The following is a 26,843-nucleotide window of genomic DNA, read 5'->3' as shown; positions in this document are numbered from 1 at the left end:
TTAATTGTTTTATGTATTTAAAATTCAACGTCTTTATCATTTTATAAAATGTTCTTCAAAAATCTGGAAGATCATTTTCCTTTACTACTTTATTATTTATTCATATTATTTTTTAGCTGTTTGTAGTTCATTTCGAAAAAAATTCGAACTCGTTTTACGAATAGCATTTTAGTTGAAATCTTCAAATTGTTCTCCTGTTGTCTTGTATCAATAAAGAGAGTATTATTCCGTTGTTAAGGAGTGTTTTACGTTGACTTCAGCTTGTCAGTAGCCCCACACTCGCTAATCACATTATACAGTAATCGGTCACAAATACCCCTTATGTAAGCAGTCTACCTTACATTGTCATTCTTGGCTTAACATTGCAGGCTACTTCCCTTTCATATACGTATATAATCGCGTGATTTTTTTTTCGTATCTTAAGTATTATTTTGTACACTCTTTTGAAGGACTTCATGTATTGATTGTTTTCCTCCGTGAAGTCAATAAAAAAAGATATAACATAATAGACACACTTCGAACACAACACACGCAAGTCGCCTAAGAACGTTTAAGAAACACTGATGGAAAACGAGACCTGATATGGGAACAAGTGTTGGATGGGATTTTGAACTGTCCCGTACATACAGTTATCAAGTAATTTTTAGAGGTTTTCATGCACGCGCACAAGTAACCAAAAAATAAATCTCTATTTATTTTTACTGGATCGCTTTTTGTGAATTTTTATAAGAGATTCTTTATCTCCCGAAAAACTCAAACATTGTACATACACCACAGGTAAATTGGAAAAAAAAACGGCAAAGGATTGCATAACTTTACCCAGCTTCTTCGCTCGTGAAAGAATTTCATATCAAATGCGCCATTGGGTTTTTAAATATTATAAATATTTTAAATAATAACCTCATAAATTTGCTGCATAAAGTGGTTGAAAATTAATATTTTTTAAAAAATGTACAGCTACAATATAAAACGGTTTCGTTACAACAGATAAGATGACTTAGTTTTATCTAAGTCGTCCTAAAGATCGAAGAACTTTAATTATTATTATTTCCAATTTATATGAGGCTCAGGTGATAAATTTTGCACATATATGCATTGCATGGGAATGAAAACAGATATTGGAGCGAAATAAAAAATGAATAAAAATACAATACCTTAGCTAAAAAATGCAGTATCTATTTTTCAATATAATCCCCGTTTACACTGATACACTTTTCCCAAGGTGTGACAAATTTTTGCATTCCGTTACTGAAAAATTCTGGCAGTCTTTCTCGGATCCAAGTGGCCACAGCTTCCTTCACCTCATCGTCGGTGGTGTAATTATTACCTTTGAGATCTCTCTTGAGATGAGGGAAGAAGTGAAAGTCGCACAAAGCCAAATCCGAAGAGTATCGCGACTGCAGAATAGGCTCAAACTTCAGCCTGCGGAGAGCCATCAGAGAGTTTGCGCAATACCCATCTTGCACAGATTTTACGGTAACACAGTCGCTCGACAATATGGCCTATTCGTTCTTTAGATATGCCTAACTGAATAGCGATGCGCTGCTGGGTGATTCGCCGGTCACTTTGAAGCTAATCGTCCACCTCCTTTCGATATTTCTCGTCAGTCACAGAAACTGGTCGTTCGCTGCGAGGTGCGTCCTCAATTGTCGCTTTACCAGCTTCACATTTGCGAAATTTCATCGCCTACCTATTCAAAATACTCCTGTCAACAGTTTCCTTACCGCAAACCGCTTTTAAACGATGAAAAAATATTCGTTGGATTCACATTTCCTGTGGTTAAAAATTCGATTACTGCGTGGTATTTTAACCGTGTTGACATATTGGCCGTACTCGACTCCATTTTACCTGATACTGAAAACAAACCGGTAAATGGATTTCAACGCATTATCACAGGTTTGTGGAGGGGGATTTAGCTATCGTGTGCTCCCACGCCCAACTCGAATAGTACCTTTTGTCTCCATATAGCATGCTAGTGTGGAAAATTTATCAGCCGAGCCTTGTATCATTACAATTGGTTAGAGGGGATAATAAATCGTGATTTCAAAAATTTTTATAATGTATAACGGAAAGGAATAACTTTAACTAAAAATCGTTAGGCTATTTAAAAATATTTAACTAAACATTATAAGTTCTGAACACTTGACTTGTGATGTGTAGCGACGTGTGTCGCTACACATTTTGATTCAAATATTATATATTTGAATAATTTTATACATTTGAATAATATTAACATTTCCATAAGTTTGATTCAAATATTATATAAATCAATTTTTTTAATTTTCCATCACTCAACATAATGGAATTTGCGTATCCATAGAATCACCGAATACCATTATACTTTAAATAGTTTCTAAATGAAAATATTTCCTGCTTTTAGATCTTGCAATTTTACGAGATAAGGAAAATCGTTCATTTTTTTCAAGATAAACAAAATACAATACGTGGGTACCGATATCGCCATTCCCGACGTAATGAAGTAGCGGAAGGAAAATTGTGAAATTAGATTGTAGGAATATTTCTGAAAACGATGATCGTTTACGTAGCAGTGTGTAACAGCTGGAAAAAGATACTGTAAAGTTAATTTAATAGTAAATTTAATAATAAATTAAGTTTTTTTTTTAAAGAAATAAGCATTTTCTCTGTAATACTTAAGTATCTTTTCTAGATTAGTTTCGGGTTAATGCCGGTTGACAGTCATTAGTTTCTCATCCGGATATTTGTGTGGTCATCGATCAAAACAATTCGAAAAGAGACAGAGAGTTTCTCTTCCAGATGAAATTTTAAAAACTATTTTTTATTTTTATTCAAATAATAAATTTAACTTAATTTTTTAGACTTAAGTGTAAAGAATTAGACTCGAGTTATATTAAAATGATATTTTCTAGAATTATATAATGAATGACTTAAATATAAAATGTATGTTTTATTGGCACTACTGATTAAATTTCTGAAAAAAAAATACAAACATTAATTAAAGAAAGGTCAAGATAAACTTTGCTAACGTACAGTATATAGAATTGTTCACTACTTTGAAAGTTAGAATTCAGATAAGAGGATTTATAAATGTTTTCCACGCATTAGCATTTTAAAAGACAATTAATCACTGAATAAGAGCGGTGTTCATTTAATAATATCGTTTATTCTCTCCGTTTTAATTCTTTTCCTCTCGAAATTAGCAATCAGAAATTAAATGAAAACCTTATTATTTTTTTATTTTATTTTTTATTTTAGGTTACCAGTAAGAATCCCGAACGGGAATTTTACTTTTCCTTCACATTTTCGTCCTTTTATTTTTTGAATGAACTTTAAACATTATCAGTTGAAAACTCTCATCTACTAACCAAATCTACTTTAGATTTTAATTATGCAAGATATAATTTGCATAAGTTAATTAAATTGGTCAAAAAAAAAAGAAAAGTAGAATGCTATTTCCGGTACATTGTTATTATTATTATAACGATTTAACAAAACTGTTTTATACAGAAATATATAATTGTTTGTGTGTGTCTGTGTGTATACATACACATTCATAAAACAAAAAAAGTATACCTAGATATATATATATATATATATATATATATATATATATATATATTATATGTATCAAAATGAACAAGAGAGTTTTTGTAAAAAGTGGTTATTTTCTTTTCCTTCTGTTCACAATTACTATGTTTTTAAAGGAAAAAAGAAAAGAAAAAAAATTTATATATATATATAACACATAACTTAAAATTGAATTGTGGAAACCGGGAGCAATTGTTGAACTCATGGGGAGCGTTGTTGAACTCCACGCTTCAAAAGAAATTAGAAGCCGTCCAAAACATAGCGCTGCGGACGATATTTGGAGCACCGTGGTTTGTCAGAAACGTCACTCTTCGCTACGATGCGGGACTACACACTGTATCCGAGGTGGGAGTGGCGCAGGCACGCAAACTTTTCGGGAGAGCGGCCGAGTCCGAACACGGCCATCTCCGGGACATCTATCGAGAGAACCGTTCTCCACAGGGTATAAGAAAACGGCCTCATGCCGTATTAAACGAACCACCCTGAAGAAGGCGGTACGAGAGTCAAAAAATGACAAACCAAGCTTAGGAGCCTCTATATCGCGCAACCTATAAATGGAAACCGCACGAAAATTCCGGCCGCGACAGTGACCGTTTTCGCAGTTAGATTTTGTTAAGACTATAAAATGCTAGACAACACCCCACACCGTCCCACGAAGAAACCACAATTTCATTTAGTCAGCATATGCGACTACCTCCGGAGAACGGGGCGCATTTCTCCCTCCAAATAACTAGAGCTCCGGTAGGTGCACTCCTGCTAGCCCATAGGTGCTGGTACCGAAGGTACTTCAGCGTATGGACTGAAAGGAATCACGCCGGGATTACTAGGCTCAAAATCTTAGACTATCACGGCCAGAACCAGTAAATAAATTACACCGTGGTTCATACGGATAGGAACGCAAATTACCAAATCCGTCCACAAATAAAACTTAAAATTTATAACCTCCACTAAATAACCGATGAAATCCGCCCGATAATAGAAAGATACAGCAGCAAGGGACATTGTCCAGGCTCTGCGATCTGTAGGGAGAAATATTGAAACTCCCGCCATTCTTGCGTTCTGTTCCGTTCCGAATTGTGGAATCATTTTAATATTTGGTACGTATGTTTAATCTAAATAAAAAATCGGATGTGAACACCACATGATTTCCTTGTACGCGTATTAAATTACATATACACACACTTTTTGGGGCACTTCATTTAAAATTATTTCATTTGAAAGTGAAATACGATCTCTCCAATTCTTTACTAAAATGGACAGTTACGCAATTGGATTGTGGTGGATTCCACATTGATCACATTTTTTTTTGGGGTCTCCGTATCAGTATGTTATATTAGTTTATATATTAATTTTGTTTCACGTCGCTCAAGTAGTTATGTGGTGTAAGTGAGAACGTGTCGGATTCGTAACCATGCACACGACGGTTCGAATCTGACTTTATATACATGTACTGTATTTTAACTTATTTTTTTTAAATTTAATTATTTAATCTATTAATAATTAATTATTAACTTCTGTAAAAATTTAAGAATTAAAATGAAAAGTACATAAAATTTTATTTCATAATAACTTCTGATTTTTTTTAATTGTTATTATTGAATATTACTGTAAATTTATTTTTACAGAGATTAATAATTGTTATTAAATCAATGTAACTAAATTAAAAAAAAAAAAATTGTAAATATATGTATTTGAAGTTGGATTCAAAGCAATGTGCCTTCCCCTTCTAAGATGCAAATATTTCATTAATTAAAATTTTATTTTGCTGTAACTCTGGAACCAATGAAAATAAGTACTATTTATGATATATCGTTGAAAAATGGATCTCGATGAGGGCTTATTACTGCAGTTAAGAAAAAGTCCAAAAAACCAATTTTTTTTTTTAATATAAGTTTTCAATTTAAGTTTTGATATGAAATTTTTTTTTGATACTTTTTATTATTTAAAAAATTTTTTAAAGAAGCTTCACCAAGTGTTTGACTTCGCTATCCTGTTATCTTTTTCTCGTATGCCTACTCGTTCGCGGAAGATAACTATCGTGAATCGTTATGTAACATTCATTCCGTGTTAAACAATGGGTTCTGATACAAATAGATTTTATTAAATCAAAAGATACATTTTAAAAGGAGATAAACCAATAGATAGAAAATAGAAAAGTTATTAAAAATGTTTTTCAAAACTATTTTGATTAATTAATTTTAAAATCGATCCTGATTTTAAAGTAATTTTATTGATTTATATTCTTTTAGCCATTTATGATGTAAAAAACAAATTTTAAAATTTCTTTATTTTTTAAATGCGTCTTAATTATTATTTTAATCCATGTGGTTACAAAAAATAAAATGTCTCATTTTATAAAGTAGGTTCTAAAAAAGTTATTTTTTTGCGGATTTGATTTTGCAATGATATTACTAAAACTAGCACGTATTGCTAAAAATTGAATTTCTGAAAAGAATAGGAGGTAATTTAGAATGTATGAAATAAGGGTACAGATGCTGCTGACAGAAAACGGAAGCGAATAAGCCTTTGTGAAAATAATAAATGAAAATTGTATCTTTCAAAGACGGAAATATATAATTAATCAACAAAAAAATACACAAAGATTTTTAAAACGTATAAATTCATTTATTATTTATAGTTTGTGAAAAAATAAAATACTGAATAAAAGATTAATTTTTTTTTTTTTTTAGCTATTTAATATTTAATGTAAGTATTTTTACTCTATCAAATAATCTTTGAAATACATTTTGTGGAGACAAACCGAAGTTAACAGTCGTAAGAAAAGTATTTATAAAAATACTGTACAGTAAATTTATTTATCGATTACAAGACTGTCAAATGTGAATAATGACAAATAATACAGTTACAGGCACTGTCCTCCAAAACGGATGCACAGATTTTTTCAGAAGACATTAAACCAATGAACTGTATAAAAAAAATCATTGTTTAAATTCATTAAGAGGGCATTAAGTACGTGCAAATTTAATAAGAATCTTTTTACTTTCTTTTACGAAGTAAAGAAAGTATTATGACCACTAAAAATTTCGGTTTTCACATTTTAATGGAAATGTCCATTTTGACCATTCCTGAATCCATTTGTCTAGTTACGGCGTGACGACTGCACGTTCGTATGTATATATGATCTTACATACGTATGTATCTAGCATAACTCGAAAACGATTAGTCGTAGAATGTTGACATTTTGGATTTAGGACTGTTGTAACATCTGGTTGTGCACCTCCCTTTTTGATTGCAATTGACTGAACTAAAAGAATCCAAAAAAGCCCAAAATCCAAAATATTTGGATTTTGGACTTTTTGTTAACTGCAGTAAGGCCCTCATGAGAGCTTTTCAACGATATATCATAAGTGATACTTATTTTTATTGGTTTCAGACTTATAGCCAAATGAAATTTTAATAATGAAATATTTGGATCTTAGAAGGGGGAAGCAGATCGGTTCGAATCAGACTTTATCTCCTTTTTAACTTTTTTTTTGTTTTTTGTTTTAAATATATTAATTTATTAACCTCCAATTGTAAAAAAAAATTACGATAAATAATAATTCAATAATAACAATAGAAAAAAGTATCAGAAGTTATTAATGAAATAAAATTTTATGTACTTTTTATTTTAAAAAAATGTCTTTATGTAATTTAATAGGCGTACAAGGAAGTCATGTGGTGCCCACATCAGATTTTTTTCAATTTCAAAAAAATCAAGTTCTAATTCTATGATATTCCTTTTCCGTATTTATACTGTTTATTTATCAGTATTTACATATTATATTGGATTAGATTATCATTTTTTCATATAGTTTTTCCCTTTATTTTTTAATTTATGAATTGACGTAAATAATAATTAAACTTTGTCTTTGCAGAACTACATTTATTATTTTATCTTTTTATACTCTTTATACCAGTTATTTGATTTTATGTTGATTCTGGATATCTATGAGTTAGTTAATATTGTGTAATTTACCGACCAATAAACCAGATTTTCCTTCCGTTTTACTTTATTAATTACTATCAAAACTAACTTTAACTTTCCTGCTTCCTAAATAAACTAATATAATTTAAAATGAGAAATAAGTAAATTTAATAGTTACAAACTAATCGACCGATATTACAGTTGTTTATGAAAGATAACTTTTATAATACGTAATGTTGTTAAACGTGATGACCGCTCTGCCTCGTGATCGGATTACTTTTAGTGTTTACGAATCCACCCCCCCCCCCCCCACGTTATACTTTCAGATTAGAAACTAAAAGATGTCATTTGACTTTAGTACATTATATGATCTCATAAAAAACTTAATAACCACCATTAGCGTATTCTACCGTTTAACTCTGTGGAACAAAGAGATTTGTTCTATTAAGTTAAAATAGCATACAAATAATACACGTTAATGATTTAATATAATACGTTCATCATTAATTAAGTTTATTGTTGTAAAAAAAATTAAGGTATATTAATAATTATGTTTAAAACTTTTATTACATATAAAAGAACATAATGTATTGAGATGACCAATATATATATATATATATATATATATATATATATATATATATATATATGTATTTGTCGGTGTTCAAAAAAACCCGTCCACCCCTTTTAAAACGACAAAAACTGTTTTTTTTTTTTCGAAACATCATGGCTGCATATTAAGTAAATTTGGTATGCTCTATCGACTGTTGATAATATTAACTTTCGATTCCCATCGGAAGTGAGCTATCCAGACCGGAAATTCTTTTTTTAAAATAGAACAAGGATAGTCTGACCACGGATTTTTATTTGCAAAAAAATTTTTGGCAAAATCTGCTATATTGTGACGTCATAGGTGAGCGGTAGAATTAAATAAATGAATAACATTTAAAGTGTAAAAAAGTAATTCGGTCTGGCTGGGTCTTGAATTTGATCGCATGGTACTTGGTGCGTTAGCCTCGCGGTTACACCAGTCTATCGACCGTAAAAGCAAAATACGTTCTATGTAAATTGTGAAATTACATTAGCTTAGTATCGACCGTCGCCGTTAATACCGCCATACACACACGCGAATTAAATACGGTACGAGAGCGCACGCTTTAGTTAGAATCACTGAATGAAATAAACGAAAAAATATTATATTTAAATAAGATGATAAATATTTTCAATTAAGTTGAGTTGTTAAGCCGTGCATCAGAAACGTAGGACAGAAATGTAGGACTTTGGGAAGGTCCTGTAACTGTTTTGTCCGCTTTTATTATTTTCTAAATTTAATCCTGATGTTATTGTTCATGGTAATTGCTATATTTCATTAAAAAATCCTTAAGTTTATGTATTTCTTTTCCCGTGAATATAGCCCATTTTCGTTTTTCTTCTTTTGTTCTATAGTTCCCTTTTTTCTTTTTTAATCTTTCGAATCTCAACTCAATTTCCAATTAACTGTTTAATATAATTTAATCTCTGCCTTCCTCTTCATATCTTACTGTTTGTCCTTGATTATCAAATTTACTAAAATATAATGTTAGTAAAAATTATGTTAAATTATTGGTAGATCATCTATTTACCAGTCTAGTTGTAGACTATTAAGAAGATTTTTCCACAAGTTTCATTTCCCTCTTACTTTTTCTTAAAACACATTCATTCATTTTAATTCTTTTCCACCCATATAATTTACAAATCCTACAACATCAAGCTCCAAAAATTTCTGCTATTTTTTCCTTTCTTCTTTTCCATCGTCCTTATTTCGCTTCAATAATATATCATGCTCCACAAAAATATTTAAAAAAGAAAATATATCTAATTCCCTTTCCTAAAATGGATAACAGATTTTTTTCCATAAAAACGCTCTCCCTGTTTGTACTAGTTTACTTTTGATATCTTCCTTACTTCATTCAACCTTTGTAATTTTATTTTCAAAAAACTTACTTTCATTTGTATTAGAAAAATCCTATTACTTCGTATATTGCGTTCCCTGTCTTCACATTTAACGTTTTATTATCTTCCTTTCTATTTATACTTCATGCCATCGCAAATCAACTGATTTCGAAAGTTCTAAGATTCAAATCCTAGTAAAGACAGTTACTTTTTTACGGATTTGAATATTAAATCGTGGATACCGCTTTTGTTTGGTGGTTGGATTTTAGTTAACCACGCATCTCAGGAATGGTGGACCAGAGATTATACAAGACTACATTACATTTACATTCATACATATCATTCTCATTACTTCTCTGAAGTAATACCTTACGGTGGTTCCGGAGGCTAATTAGAAAAATAAAGAATTATACTCTATGCGTAGTACTTTTACATTCACGGTGTAAATTAAAATTTTTCTTCTTTACAAAAAAACTTTTTAAAGTTTTTTTTAATATGCCTGAGAAGTGAATTAAATGTGAGTGTGTGAAAAGATTACTTTATTAAATTAATAGTCATGTTACTAAAGCAGGGCTTAAGTAATATTAGATTTTTATTTTATACAATTTTCATATTAAGTAGTCGAAAGCGAACATTTTTGTTTTTTTTTTAATAAAAAAAAAATTTTTTTACATTAAATGACACGATAGTAATGAAAAGAAAACAAAAATATGTTTTAATTTTCAAAACACTCCTTAAAGTTAAAACAGAAACGTATAAAATTATTTTCATTCTTTAATATCTAATAAAGTAGTAATTTGACATTAACTTTTTACTCATAACAGACATTACGTATGATTGCTCTTAACTATATACTTATATTAAAGTATAAAAGTCAAGAAATGTCTTTATGTTTGCCCGTCTGTGTTGCAAACAAGTGTTTGTATATGTGTGTGTGTGTTTATATAATGAAGTGAAGTTTGCATAAAGGGTAGCTGCTTTTAGAAAGCATAAGGGAGTATCTCCTCCTCAAAGTGCCCCTGTCTGGCCACAAGGCTTGTTAATCTATGGACGTTTCTCAACTCAGTGCTCTGATTGGATGAACATAGATAGCTTGGTATCGGTAGGTAAATCATGCATATACATAGGGGCTCTTACGGCAGCCGTATATATATATATATATATATCGTTCTACTTAGCATATCACTCACTATAACACTGAAATACAAACAACTCAATTCTTGTCTTGAATATTCCGTTATTGAAAAGCATAATATTATCATAAATCGACATTTAAAAAAATACTTCTTGGTATGTTTAAGAAAATGGAATGTCTTTGTATAAAATTTATTTAATTAATTCTTATTTAATTATTTCAATTTTTATTCTAAAAATGAATTTTACAATAACGAAAAACAAAAAAGAAGTATAAACATTCTTCATAACAATTGTTTCAAAAATATGATTATTTTTGAAGTATTTATGTAGTAATCCAATATAACTTTTAATGGAACCAATCGATTAGTTTCGCCTGAAATTACAGAGGGAAAAAATAAATTTAGAAAAAAAATTACCGAATGCATTAATCATCTTATGAAAGCTAATCTTCATTAAAATTTTTCAACAAATCTATAAAGCATTTTATTTAATATAATAAGTTTAAAATTAAACAAATAAAACGATGTTCAAAAAGCAATCGGAGAGTTGAAAAAATATATAAATATTTCATTAACATCTTCTTTAAATCGTTATTACATTCTTTAAGGATCATCTTTAAATTTTTATTTCTTAAACTCGACGCCAAATTTGTAGAGTTAATAAATTGTTGATGAGTTTTTATAAATTTAATAAGTAAAAACTAGTATTTTATATTTTACATTTAGGATGGTTCTTTAAAGTCGGTTATATTATATATATATATATATTTATTATTATTATTATTATTATTCATTTATATTTTTAAGATTGATTTTTATTTAAAAATAAGATTTTAAATTAGAATCCTATGAAAAAATATTGTCTGAAAATAAATTTGTTCACTCAAAATAAAAATAAAATATCTTGATATAAATAACAAAAGAGGTACAAACAGCGATTATTAATATATATAGATAGATTATTAATATTAATCATAAGCTAACAATCTGTGGAATAGAGGAGTTTCTATCCTCTATATTTTTTTTTAAGTATCAACAAAAATCATTATATTACAATGATCTGACGCAGTAATAATAACGATAAAAAATCAAATAATCGAATCGTTTATTTAAATAATTTAAATTTACTTCCTTGTACGAAGTAAAGGAAGTATTGAAATCGCGAAATTAAAAGGTTTTAAGATTTAAACGGAAATATCAATTTTGACTAGTTCGGCGTGACGTCTGTACGTACGTAAGTTTGTATCTCACATAACTCAAAAACGTTTAGCCGTAGAATGTTGAAATTTTGGATTTAGCATTGTTCTAACATCTAGTTGTGTTCCTTTCCTTTAGATTGCAATCGATTTGTCCATAAATGTCCAAAAAAGCTCAAACTACACAAAAAAATGAATTTTGGAGTTTTTCTTAAGTGCAGTAATAAGACCTTATTGAAAGTTTTTTCAACGATATGTCATTAGTAGTTTTTATTTTCATTGTTTCCAAATTTATAGCCAAATAAAATTTTAATTATTGAAATATTTGGATCTTAAAAGGGAAAAGCACATCAGTTCGGATCTGACTTCATTTCCTTTTTTTTTTTTTTTAGTTGAAATATATTTATTTAATTAATAATTATTATTAATCATAATTAATTAATATTTAATTATTATTATTAAGTTTTGCAATAAATAATAATTTAATAATATAAAAAAAATCCTTTATTACAGAATTGGAGGATTGCATCTCACTTTCAGATGAAATAAGTTTAAATGAAGTACAGCAAAAAAAAAAAAAAAAATGTGTATATGTAATTTAATTGGCGTTCAAGGAAGTCATGTGGTGTCCACATGAGATTTTTTTAAACTTATTTAAACATATACGAGGTCTGTAAATAAAGTAATGAGACTGGTTCAGAAAAACCTTTTATTTACAATCCAAATACATGGACTCTATTACCTTCGAAATAGTACCCTTAGGAAGTCACACAACGCTTCAAACGGTTTTCCCACTATTCATACAAGTGTTGGAACTCGGAAACCGGAATATCCTTCAGATGGTCAGTTACATTTTTTTAATGTTTTCTACTGTTCCAAAATGGTGACCTTTGAGGTGTTTTTTAAAGTCGGGAACAGGAAAAAGTCGCAGTGATTCAAGTCAGGTAAATAAGGTGGTTGAGAAACTACAGGAATATTTTTCTTTGACAAAAACTTATTAATTGAGAGTGCAGTGTGTCAAGGTGGATTGTCATGATGCATAATCCAGCTGTCTTTGATGGTTGGTCTCACGCGGGCAATTCTTTTCTGTAGTCTTTCAAAAATTTTCGGTAAACATATTGATTTATGGTCTGTCCTGTAGGCAAAAACTTCTTATGGACATTACTATCGAAGAAACAAATTTGCTTTGTTTTGATTTGCTCATTTTTGCTTTTTCAGAACGTAATAAGTTTGAAGTGATCCACTCCTTGCTCTAGCGTTTTGTTTTTGGGTCGTACTCAATATCCAAGATTCATCACCACTAATAATAAAATTGTTTAGATCAGTTTCAATTCGCCCTAGAAGATCGCGGCACACTTCCTGCCTGTTGTGTTTCTGTTCAACAGTGAGGTTTTTTGGGACCAATTGCACAGACTTTTTTCATGTCAATTCGTTTGTCAAAATTTGATGTACTGTGGTACGGTTCAAATTCAGTTGTTCTGCAATCATTCCGACAGTTATTCGCCGGTCATACTGTATCAAGTCACTAATTCTCTCAACACTGTCGTCACTTTTTGAAGTTAACGGTCTTCTAGCGCGTGGATCGTCCGCAACTGATTTCCGGCCATCTGAAAATGCTTTAAACAAGCTAAAACGTTGGGCTCGTGACAGAGTGTCATCTTCATATGCCCTTTTGAATTTTGAAAAAGTTTCAGTAGCATCTCACCGAGTTTAATACTAAACTCGATTGCACAACTTTGCTCATAATTAGTATCACTCATTTTCGTAACGCACAACAAAAACTCGTTTCACGAAATGTTTGTTTACATCTCACGTGGCTACAATAGACTAAAACTATTAATACCTAATATAAATCAGCTGTTTATGTAACCATATGTTTACAAGTAACATTACAATCGTGCCAAAAAAAAAAAAAAACAATCTCATTACTTTATTTACAGACCTCGTATAAATATTTATATAGCCTGTGCAGTCTTGTAAAAAATTTTTAGTTTTCTTGATAATGATTTTTTTCTTAGATGAATTTTACCCTTTACTAATCTCTTTTTCTTTATTTTGTTATTTGTTTAACTTGAAAATATTGGGATTTTTTTTTTTGTTTTTAACATGATTATAAGTTATGAAAAACATTGATCCCTGCCGGGATTTTACCTTAGACTTTTCAACGTTGTACCGGTTTTATTTTTATGTTCTTTTTTTTTAGTTTTTCTTATATATAAAAAAAACTTTCTTAAGAAGTTTTACCTAAGAGTTTTTAGACGGGTGACATTTAGCTCCTTCTTAACTATAATAAAAGTTTGCTTTTATAATGTAATACTTATTTTGATACCTTGTAGCGTAATTCAGTATTATAATGTTTTAAAGTAATATGCATTTTGCTTGGAAGATAATGTTTTTTTTCTACTTGAAAATTTTATGCACGTTCTGCTTTTTGTAGATGCTACCTAATGTGATGTATTTAAATATTATATCATATTCATAACGTATAACCCTTTATAAGTATTTAATATTACATTTTATGCTGCGTTTTCTTGCTTATTTTTAAAAAAATACATGAATTATTATTTTTAAAGAAATATTATTTATCATATTTCGTAAATATTTTATTTCTAAAATTAAAAAAATAAATCGAATTTCGTTGTGTTAAGTCTTATATATTTATTTCCTTGAAAATGTTCTTGAATGTTGCTCTTAGTTTATTTTATATTCATTTTAATTAATTTAAATTACAATTTATGTACAGAGTGTTCCGTAACCAAATTTAAGGAACGGCTTAGGAGATCAAAATAAACAAAAAACAATGTAGTGCCTGAAATTAAATATAAATAAATATATAAATATTTATTATTAATATCATAAAAACCAATAATAAAAATTGTTGTAAAGTAAAGGAAAAAAGTACGTAAAAAATTTTCAGACTGCGTCAATTTTTGCGAACCACTGTAACAATTTCAGTCCTATCTTAGTTATTTATAAAGCAATTTGTGATAAAATAAGTAATCATTTTGTTCAAATTAAAAAAATTAAAAAGAAATTAAAAAGATTTTATTTTATAAAGAATAATTAGATATAACTAATGTTTACGAAGCTGTTAATGACAGAAATTGTTAAGTGGCCTCCATTTTGAAATTTTCAGAGGTAAAGTATTTGAACTAATTTATTGTTTAGAATGTGTGACTGAGTACATATATACTAAATTTCAATAAAATATCTCAATTTGTTTTAAAGATATACAATTTTATTGAAAAAAAAAAAATACAAATTGGCGTACCGAAGGAAAGTGAAGCGCGATAAGGCATTTGTCTCTACGAATTTTAAAGAAACTAAATCTATTAGTATTACCATGAAATAATATTTTATTATTAAACTGTATTATACAGAGTGTATCACGAAGTTCTCCCGGGACTTTCATAACTTATTCTATACGCGAAAATAATGGGAAAAGTACATATAAACATATGTCCTAAAATGCTTCGTTTGCAAGTTACGGCTAGTGAAACATTTTGCTCTAATTTCAGCTACCCCGGTGAAATGAGGTCGTTCTGAAAGTTTTAGGATTTCAATTAAGGGGCAGAATTAGTGTTTACTTATAGTTTTTGACCTGAAAATTTAATAAAATAGGTCCGTGGACCATATCTCCAGTATTTTTTGAGAAATCTGCAGAAATTTTTTACTCCAATATTGGGGTAAAAAATTCTGTTTTTTTTTTTTTATCTTTGATGCACAATAACTTTTTAAATGGGTAATAAACACATAAAAATTTAAAAAAACATGTAGAGAATTTTATTTTGAACAAAAGGGTGGTGTAAAATAAGTTGAATAAAATAAAAAGAGATTAGAAAAATTCGAATTTTATTTAGAAATATTCGTCAAGAAAAGTACTTATTTAATATAAACAAAAAAAAAAAAATTGCCTTTTGGTGATGTGAAATATTTGTTAAAATAAAAAAATTAACTTTAAAAAATTGCTATTAAAATAATAAAATAAAAAACCTGGAAATTACACAACAATTGTAAAATAACAATAAATAAAAAATTTTATTTCAAAGATTGCAATGAAATAGTAACAGCTGATCAACAATGCGCATACTATATTAGTGTTTAAATCTTTCCGTAAGGTACATTAAGTATATCGGATACTGTAAACTGTGTTGTCGTTAGCAAAGTTCTGTGAATTTTAGTTTGAACGTGATCGGTTTGCCATTGAAATAATGCCGTTCTTATTTACATTAGAGGAATACGCAGATATGGTATTCATTTTGCGTGTTTTTGATGGTAATGCTATAGCTGCTGCAACAGAATACAAAGTACGTTTTATCAAATCGCAGGATTTCAGATCTTAAAACAATTAGCGCGACTTATATCAATCTTCAGGAAACAGGTTCACTACGTAGTATTCGAACTAGCTAGGAACGATCTGTCCAGCACGACGCTTTTATTAATGAAATTATTATTGATGCAGTCCAGGCGTCAGTACATGACGTCACTCTAAGCGGATGGGAGTTTCAATTGATAGTTTGGAGGACACTTAAACAAAAATAAGTTTTATCCTAATCATAAACAACATCTACACCCAGGAGACGATCCGCTTCGCTTGGAGTTCTGCAACTGGTGGGATACAAATCGACAACTTTACAACTACGTTTTGTTTACCGACGAGGCAAATTTCACTCGAGATGGCGTCACGCAATGAGCAAATATGGACTGAAGTAAATCCTCATGAAACGGTGAAAGGTAATTTTCAACACCGATTTATCGTCAGTGTATGGTGCTGCCTTCTTTACAATCTACTATTTGGACCGTTAATTTTACCTGTCCGCTTAAATACCTAAGTCTTCAAGAAGACTTAGGCAGTTTCTAGCTGCAGAAGACTTGCAGTTTCTTCAAGAAGAATTGGTTCAGCTGCTTGAAGATGCTCCGAAACACAAAGTTTACTTCCATTACAATGGCGCGCTTCCCCATTTCTCTTGGGCCGTTTCCACTCAGTTAAATCATCATTTACCTGAGAAATGGATCGATCGTGAAGCCACCACATTGCCTTCAAATTCCTGGCCACCATCACCTGGTCTAATACTTTTAAATTTTTGCGTCTGGGATGGATGAAAAATATTATATACAATATAATATAATGCACTAAACATAATGCAATATAATATACTAAACAAAAATACGATCTCGTAAGGAATTAATTGGCCGCATTATAGATGCGACCAAAACAACTTAAGTACAGCCTTGAAAAACTAAAAAGAGCAACAAAAGCAGTACAGAAGCGTGCCAAGAATTGTGTTTATAAAGGCGGCCTAATTTTTGAACATCTATATGTATACTATTATATAAATAGGAAGAGGGTGTTCGGCATAAACAAAAAGAAAACTACTAGATCGCAACCAAATTTCTACCCATGTTTCTTGGCATAACTGTGAAGGTTTTTACATTTATCTCATCATGAAAAAAAAATATATATATAGTAGTGGCGATTTGCCGGTTGAAGCATGAACTTTTTAATGAATTGAAATAATGAACTGTGAAGTCTCTATCACTGTGTAAGCTGGGTTTGTATTGAATAATTTGAATCAATCGAATGAATAATGTTACAAAAATAATAAAATTAAATTTACGTTAAATAGAGTAATATCAAATAAATTTAAAAAATTCTTTCTAACAATTACGGACTTCGTGTGGGGACTGCATTTGAGGCTCCAGTGGTGAGATACGTGACACCTTGTGGGAGGCTAGGCCGATCATCATCATCAACGGGTAACAAACGGGGTTCTCCTGGGGCGCTGTTTTAAGAGGTGAAATTGGGTGCTCTTGTAATAACACTACAAAAAATCATCCGATTTTCAAAATTCAAACGGGGTGTTTGTAGTTTGATGGCTTACTTTTGTAGACATCAGGTACACTCTCAGTCTGTCAGATCACGGTTGTTCGGAAATGTATGTATATATATGTATATAAAACGTTTTACTGTTTGTTATCGCATCACGCGACCTACCTACCGATTACTTTCAAATTTGCAGGATACATTCGTGTTATCTCAAGGAAGGTTTTAAGCCGTCGATCGAGGCCTAACTACCTTGAAGAAGATATTAATAATATTCATTATTTCTTCACCCCCCCAAGGAGGGTGAAGTTGTGAATTAAAGATATTCATTATGGAAAAAAAATAGATTATTATTTTTACTTTATTGTAATATTTCTCCCAACATGGGAAGAAATAAGGTATGACTTATTCGTCTTTATATGAAAATGTCTTGTAATTACCATGGTTACTATTATTCTATCATTTGTAATTTACTGCTGAATAGCACAAGCGAAACGAGCCTTCAGTCAGAAATATAATTTGTTAACATCAAAAATTAATTTAAATGTCAGGAAAACATTTTTGAAAGTATATGTTTGGAGTGTCGCTTTATATGGAAGTGAAGCTTGGACAATCGGAGTATCTGAGAAGAAAAGATTAGAAGCTTTTGAAATGTGGTGCTATAGGAGAATGTTAAAAATCAGATGGGTGGATAAAGTGACAAATGAAGAGGTATTGCGGGAAATAGATGAAGAAAGAAGCATTTGGAAACATAAAGTTAAAAGAAGAGACAGACTTATAGGCCACATACTAAGGCATCCTGGAATAGTCGCTTTAATATTGGAAGGACAGGTAGAAGGAAAATATTGTGTAGGCAGGCCACGTTTGGAATATGTAAAACAAATTGTTAGGGATGTAGGATGTAGAGGGTATACTGAAATGAAACGACTAGCACTAGATAGGGAATCTTGGAGAGCTGCATCAAACCAGTCAAATGACTGAAGACAAAAAAAAAGTAATTTACATTCTTTTTCAGGTTTATGTAAAGCCTGAATACTATAATTATTATTTATCAATATTATTTTCACAACCATGATGATAACGTACAGTGCGGGAGTCCGGGGGATGGAGCCCTCTGGGTAGATAGGAAAGGCCACCGAAGCAGTACTGCAAATGACTAGGGCGCCGGTCCCTCTGGCAAATTGGGAATGGCGATCGAAGCGTACTCTGCGGTCATAAGGTAGGCCCCGAGGCCTTTTCTTAAAAAGGCCTTTTTCTTTTATTAAAAAAAGAAGATAACAACAAAAAAGACAGCCATAGGGAAAACTAAGCATTTCACGTTTATTAAATTGTTTACTTAAATGCTACAACAGATTCCGTATATTTTATGGTAACTCTCTATAAAAATTTATCGCTAGTGATATTCAACTGACTGTGTTAAAAAAAAACAGTTATCAAAATATGAATGAAATTTCAAAATTTTTATCGTATGTCCCAAAGATTTAAGATGCAATACACTTTTATGCTTCATATATATATATATATAATAAAACCAATTACAGGTAATTACTACTATGATATATAAAATGACGAGTATTCGTATGAATCCACATCGTGATATTTTATAATGAAGATACGAAAAGTTGGTGGTGTGAAAGCTCCCCTATTAAATAACTTCCATACTCTCTCCAACATCAACAAGATGGTGAGAAAACTTTAATTATCTTGTGAATTTACTTTTCCGCCTGTTATAGTAAGCTAAATAAAGTAAATATTATAACCTGAAGGAAAATATAATATTTTGCAACTGTCAAAAAATTACTCTCCACAGATTTTGTATTTACCGACTTGTGATCTGCTGAACCACAAAAAAAAAGATAATAAAATTTTACTATAAAATTATATACTTATGAAGTGAATAAACGTATATCGGCCTATACTAATCTTTATATTTTTATAAATAGTAAATTTATAGTTCAGTTAAATTTATATTTGTAGGCTTTATATCTTATAAATAGTTCGATCTATAATCATGAAATATGATGATGTAGCTTTTGTATTAATGGATGTTATTATTTTAAGTTTTGGAAAAATGGTGAAACTAGGACATGCTTCATCCCAAAGAAGTCGTTAAGAGAATTTTCTCAAATTATTTTTAGGAACAGAAAAAGCATTTTTTAACTACACAAAATAAATTTTTAACATTTAATAAAATAACTTAAATCTTATAAAGCTGACAACACAGTTTAGGACTTTCCCATCACGCGGCCAAAGCCGCGTTCCGGGAAACTTCTACAACTGTGTTGTTTCTGATGGACGGCTTTCACACATGTACAACTTAATTTATCATTTTATTTAAATACTACCTGCTCAGCCACGGCCACCGGGCGGGTTGCCCTGGCGGACGGCGTCTCAGAATGGGATTATTAGGTGTCCAAAATTGATTACCTCATTTGTATCATTTTATTTTTTAAATGAGGAAAACTGATATAATGAAAGTTAAATTAGATATTTAACAGTAGAAATTGATACTAACGAATCGGGATTTTCAGCTAGTGATCGGTACATTCCGGTGCCTAATTTTTGGGTTATACTTCATTATTTTATAAAGAAAAACAATCACATAAATGAAAAATATGCTATTAATATATATCGATATATAATAATATAAGAAGTATTCATCTGACCACCACGAGACATGTACAAAAAAAGAGCGAGCGAGCGCATACCGTATTTTATTCGCGTGGGTGTGGTGGTACTAACGGCGACGGTAGGCACAAATAAAATTAATGTAATTGCACAACTTACATGGAATAAAGTCCGCTTGTACAGTCGGCACACTGATGTAACCGCGAGGCTTAACGCGCCAGGTACCGAATCAACCGTGCATGAATTGAGGTACTGAGTCAACGGTATCAAATTCGAAACCAGGCCAGACCGATTTAGTTTTTTACACTTTAAATATTATCCATTTTTTTTTTTTTAATTCTTCCGCTCACCTGTGGCATCACAACATAGCAATAGTTAAAAGCATTTTTTTTTGTATGGGAGTGCGATTTTGCAAACATGTTATTTTTTAATTGTTAACAAATCTGCCTAGTTAAAAATATGACCTTAATTAGGTGAAATCTCGAGATACTGAGGGTGACCTTGCTCTACAGCCTGTCTCCCTTGACCTTTTAAGTTAAAAATTTAACCACATCAATGTCCCATAGACAGAAGTAATCTGATCAAGTTTGGCCAAAATCGGTTGTTGTTCTATCAAATAATTATAGTTTTTAATTCAAAATACACTTAGGAAAAGATTATTTGCTGACGGGTAGATTTTGAAATTTCTTCTGGAATACAAATTTAATCTAGAGTTATTTTGCGATCTAAAATAAACAGATGTGAATACGGTACGATCTGAACCGTACACATGTGAATTCTGGTATAATTAAGATTTTGAGCCGACCGTCTCGGAACACAACTTCAACAGTTTCACGGTAATTCAGCTTTTCATGGATAATTCAAAGGACAAAAATGATACTCGTACTACAAAATTTAAAATATATACTAAATATTTACGAGTCTATCCTTGCGAATAAGGTCATTAATTTATGTTTATCAAAACGTCAGTCGAAATTTCAGTACGATAAAAATCGGTGACATTTCTTCTTCGAGATTAAAAGTGTTTGTTCCACATGTAAAAATTTGTATGACTTTTTATAATACAGTTTTAACATCCGCTGATGAGCTTCGACCAATTTTACGCGTTCATAAAGTAAAACTCTTATCACAGCACGCCGTTCTTCCACTGTCCACGTTTAAAGCGGAATTAACATTTAGAAATGAACGAAAGAGTTTATATAATAATGGGGATTGTTTCGAATAGCTGATATTTTGTTCGTTATGTGTGTCAATTTGAAGGTCAGACGGTTTCAGTTTATTTTATAAATTTGTGTTTCTTCGTTGCCATTTAGTCTCTTTAATTATTTAACTCGTATAACTGCTTTTTCTAAATTTGATTTAAAAATTCCTGTTTCAGCTCCATAAAAGAAACTGTAAATATCCACCGGTATCATATAAAAGTAATTAGTCACTAAATAATTGAAATATTTCTGAGTATCAAAGTCCTTCCTTTTAATTTATCTTATCAAGTAAATTTTTAACAATTCTTGTATCATATCCCAGTCGAACAATTAATTTTTCTGTATTCTTAAAAGTACAGCTTTTTTTAAATAAATGTCATAAACATCAGGAACATGAAACTGATGAAAGAAAGGCTACGTAGATCATGTATATAATTTCTAACAAAGTGACCCTGAAAATAATTTTTCGTATTTTAATTAAAGGAACTAAGGACGAAGGAAAACTTCCTCCCTACCCTAAATACACTATTGAATTACTGACTGAAACAATGCAAAATATGCGATGCATAATAATGTGAGGGAGAGATACTCTCTCAATCTACGATAATAGTATATTAACAACCCCGCATGCTTTATAAATTTATCAATGTGGTATTCCGATTTATTTTATCTATCTATCTATCTATTCCTTTCTTAAAATTTCAGACCATTCATTGTTTTTGAAATTATTAAATACTGATGTAATTAGTGACTATTACATCTGTTGACTACATTTTTAATCAGAAACAACCCATAACCCACAGCTGTACGACTTTCCCGGAATGCATTTTTAGCCGCGTAGCGGGAAAGTCTTACAACTGTGTTGTCAGATTTATTGTTAAGTAAATTAAAAGTATTTTAATTTATCAAATGTTATGAATTTTTACAAATTCAAAATTGCTGTTTCCTTAATTTGATTAATTTGTATCTTCCCGCATTCATTTATTCACTTTAAATATTTATATTAAATTGACGTATTTGTACGTCATAAATATTTAAAACAAATAAATTTCGTTATTCGAACAAATAAAGTAAATATACTTTTGTTCACAAAATAAAGAAACTGCATAAAAAATGACCATTTTTAATTTTTTTCAGCAATAATATTTCTTAATATTTGATTTCAGAATATGTGGGCAAGAATATTTCTGTTTAAACAAAAAGAAAATGCTTAAATATGATCTTTCTTCATTTTTTTGCCTTAAAGAATATTGTATTCAACATATTTATTGATTTTTATTAAAAAAAAACATCTCGATTCGAAATTAGAAATGAATCGGTATTGTATTTTTTTAAAATATAAATAACTGTTGAAAAGAAAACAAAAGAGAATACACAGAAACAAATCTTTTCCAAGCATATTTTTATACAGCGTTTACTTGTTTTTATATAAGGAATTCACTACAAAGTTTTATTGTGTATTTCAAGCAAATAAATATATGATTTATATTATTTTGTTTTTCAATTTTAATTAAATATATCTTCATTGGACATTTAGTATTTTATGTTTATGTTTTGTTTAACAAAATGTATACGTGTACAATCTGAATATCATGTTATGTCTATTTCTCGATCCGCTTTTCTTCAGGTCACATTCTGTCAAAGTAAAAAGATCCAGCCGCATTATATAAATGGATGAGACAAGCAGAATTTTAAATTCGGGTCTGAGATGATGGCTCGGATATGATTTATGGTATACGTAGACGTGTAGATACAGAAAGAGAGAGAAAGATGCCCCGCGCGCGCATGCGTACGCTCGAACAACATACCAACTCACACAAATAGTATCCTTGTGCTTATACGTACAGGAATTACAGCTGAACTAGAATATTTTTGGATTATATTTTGCAATATACTTATCTATGGTTAACATATAAAGATATCTCAGTACCACTTAAATTATGTTGTATTAGACGTTAAGACTATTTTCCAACGAATTCAAAAAATATTTTTAATGTGCCTTTCTCTGACTGGGAATCTGATTTACTTATTTGAAACCAAATTATTATTTGATTATGGAAATACATTTTTTATTTAGTAATTTTTTGTATGTTTTAGATTATTATTAAGTCAGTACATGCTGTATTCAATATTGGTAATAGATACTTCTTTTTTCAACGGTTTAATTGTTTTACTGAAAAAAATATAGAGAGAAGAATTAACAGTATAATTGTTGCTGTTTGTAGGTAATAAAAATAATAATGTATTGGTTGCTATAATATGAATAGTACGATCCAAAACGAGAGATAAAATATTGATATTCCAAAAATTATATGCTATAAATAATCAAATCATAAAAATAACTTTTTTACTAATCGGGTTTCTACATCACACAAGGGAAAAAATTATAGCTATCTCTAGTACAATAAACCACTCCGAATTTTTGTTTTCTCTTTGTTTTTAGATCCCCAAATATAAAATTATAAAATAAAACTTTTATTTATTTATAGAAAACATGTATATGTTGGCGTCTTTTAGGTAATGGGCATATGATTCGACTTCCAGAAAATTTCGACATATCTTCGCGTTTAACATCCCCAGATCCGAAAACCACCGCAGCTCAAACGTCTATGGGCAAAATCTAAAAGTTCTAAATAAAATTAATATAATTAAATTAGAAATAATTACGAGTAAAACTAAATAAAAGTTCTAAAAGTTATGAGCAAAATCGGACCAAGGGGTGGAAATGGGGGGCTTTTTCGAAAAAACAAAATATCGTTATAACTTTCTTATTAAGTAAAATATCGAATTCGTTTAAAGTTCCTACTATTCTTTGGATAAGGGCCTAAAAATTATCTAAGTAAAGTGTTTTGATATCGTTAACCATTGGCCCAGGTGGTTGAAAAAATTGGGTTTTGAAGACAAAAAAAATCATACCTCCCTTAATAAGCAAAGTTTCGAATCAGTTTAAAGTGGCCGTTAGTCTTGTAAAAATTACCTAAAAATGTTATCTGTGACAATTTTTGATATGACCGACGCTTATGGCAAGGATGATCAAAACCAAAAAAAAAAAAAAAATTATTTATACTTGTTTGTGTGTATATATATATATATATATATATATATATAACAAAAATCGCTATAACTTTCTTAAGTAAAATATCGAATTCGTTTTAACTTCCTACTATTCTCTTTGGATAACTGCCAAGGAGTGGAAAAAATGAGGTTTTAAGGACAAAAAGATCATAGCTCCCTTTTATACTTTCAAATCATCCTCTCAACATCACTGTAGTTACATTTATACATAATTTTAAATAAAACTTTCTAAAAACATTCTCTTTTATTATTAATACAAAGAGATAAACCTAGAATCTCCCACTAATCCTCAAATAGGTGTGTTGTCAAGCAGTTCAGGAAAATTTGTAATGAATTCTTGATAAATTTAGCTATAGCTTGTAGTCTAATGAGAAAACGTAGTGTTCGTAAAACATGGAAAGTAATGTTTAATACGAGCTCGTACAATCGAGTTCGCCTACCCCTATTTTGCCCCGGTGAAATCTACGTCTGCCTTCCGGCGTGCCGAAAAGAATTTTTTTTTTTTAATTTTACAGGTACTGTTTTTTTAAATTACATTTGGTGTGATGACAAGGAAGTTTTATTTAAAATATTAATTTTTTACCTATAATTATTGAAAAAATATGTACAGTTTTTTATCATAATTGTAAAAACCATTTTCATAAATATTTTTTCGTTAATTCCAAAGTAAACCAAGAAATAGCTGTTTCTTTGTTTATTTAAATTTTTTTAATTATGTAGTAATCTATTCTTATCAGTTATGGGACTAATATTGAGTCATGACAATTTTTTTTGGTTTGATGATATCACCATATTAGCTTGAAGCTTGTGCGTGAGATATAGAAAAGCAATTTTGTAGCATACGAAAAATGCCATGCGTGGTCCAGGGATTCGTACACGGGACCTCCGGATGAAAGGCTGGGACGCTCCTACTCCGCCACGGAGATCGGTTATTTTTATTGTTTAAATTTAAATAAAATAAGATTTGATGCAAGTTTATACTCTTATTTCTTTTCATCATTTTTTTCAATAAACAATTTCACTAAACAAAACAAATTAATATTTCAATAAACAATTGAATGAAATAATCTTTTTTAATCTTTTGAACGCTATACGGATTTTAACAATTTTATATTTAAAAAAAAAAAAAATATCTAATTTATATTTATATAAAAAACAACTCGTGGATTAAAATTGAAGCATTGAACTGGTAGTTCAATTTTCCAGAACAAATAAATGTTTTGAAAATATTTATTCACAACTTATAACGAATAAAAGCTGGGACAAAGTTCCACTTTGAAAAAAAAATTATTCAGTGTTTGTAAAGTTCCGGCAAAAGTTAACTGACGTAAAAAAGTCCGTCCTCGTAAACTTCATAGTACATAGTTTGCTCTTTTTTACTTCCTTGTACGAAGTAAAGGAAGTGTTGTGATCGTGAAAAATTTCGGTTTTCAGATTTCAACGGAAATATCCATTTTGACCATCCCTAAATCTATTTTGACTATTTTAACGATTCTTTGTTTATAATACTGCGAAATAAAGTTGAATGAACGCATCAAGTTGAAGAACAGACACACACACACACACACACACACACACACTATGTATTTTACAATCTAGAATTTTTATTATTTTTACTAAATTAAAGTGAATTCGTAAGTATATAAATTATTTTCAAGTATATCGTTAAAGAAAGGTTTAAATTTCAAGCTTATGGTAATTCTGGTATAGTTCATCTTTGGTTTTTGTTTCTTTTGGAATCGTAAATGTAATTAAAGCAAGTTTTTTGTTTTGTTTTTAAAATAATAATAGTTTTAAAATAATCATTAGAATATTAATAATAGAAATAATTTCTATTATTTAATTATTCAATTAACTATTAATATTATTATTTTATATTGAAGTTAACATACTGTTAGTGCTGGTTGGATAGTCGTAGAAGTAGAGAAGAAGGTAACACCTGCAAAAACTCACATTACCAGTTTTAACTCCGTAACGATACTAAATGTAAAATACCTTACAGTTGCATTTTAAAAGGATTCATTTGATTGTATTATCGCTTTTATTAGGTTTCTTTTCTTCGTTCCATTTTTTAAATATTTTTTTTTGTACTTTTTACTTTTTTATCTATAACTTGAAAAAATTATAAATTATATTTTTATTCTACATAATTATATTATTATTTTTGTTCTAGGTTAATTGAAACCTTTAAAAACTGTTTCTACAATTTTATCGCGTAAATAAAATGAAATAAAATGAATTTACGTATACTATTCAACATTTATGTTGTATTCTGAAATTAATAAAGTTTATTCAATGAAAAACTTTTACCCAAAAACGTTTACGACCTCATAAAATCAATTTAGTTCAATTTCT

At 29.8% G+C, this 26,843-nt stretch overlaps 1 protein-coding gene across 1 annotated transcript in view; it reads right to left on the bottom strand.

The window, feature by feature from the left end:
- The window catches only part of LOC142330596 (uncharacterized), a 148,381-nt gene extending 121,921 nt beyond the window's left edge, over window positions 1–26,460 (bottom strand). The window contains exon 1 of the mRNA XM_075375990.1: window positions 26,381–26,460. The gene's annotated coding sequence lies outside the window, so the exon portion shown is untranslated. The remainder of the gene's footprint in view (window positions 1–26,380) is intronic.
- Window positions 26,461–26,843: the final 383 nt, after the last annotated feature.

The sequence above is a fragment of the Lycorma delicatula genome, chromosome 9 (genome assembly GCF_047948215.1).
Source record: "Lycorma delicatula isolate Av1 chromosome 9, ASM4794821v1, whole genome shotgun sequence".
NCBI classification, from domain to species: Eukaryota; Metazoa; Arthropoda; class Insecta; order Hemiptera; family Fulgoridae; genus Lycorma; species Lycorma delicatula.
The sequence above is the reverse complement of the archived record's forward strand: the minus strand, read 5'-3'. Positions and strand labels throughout refer to the sequence as shown.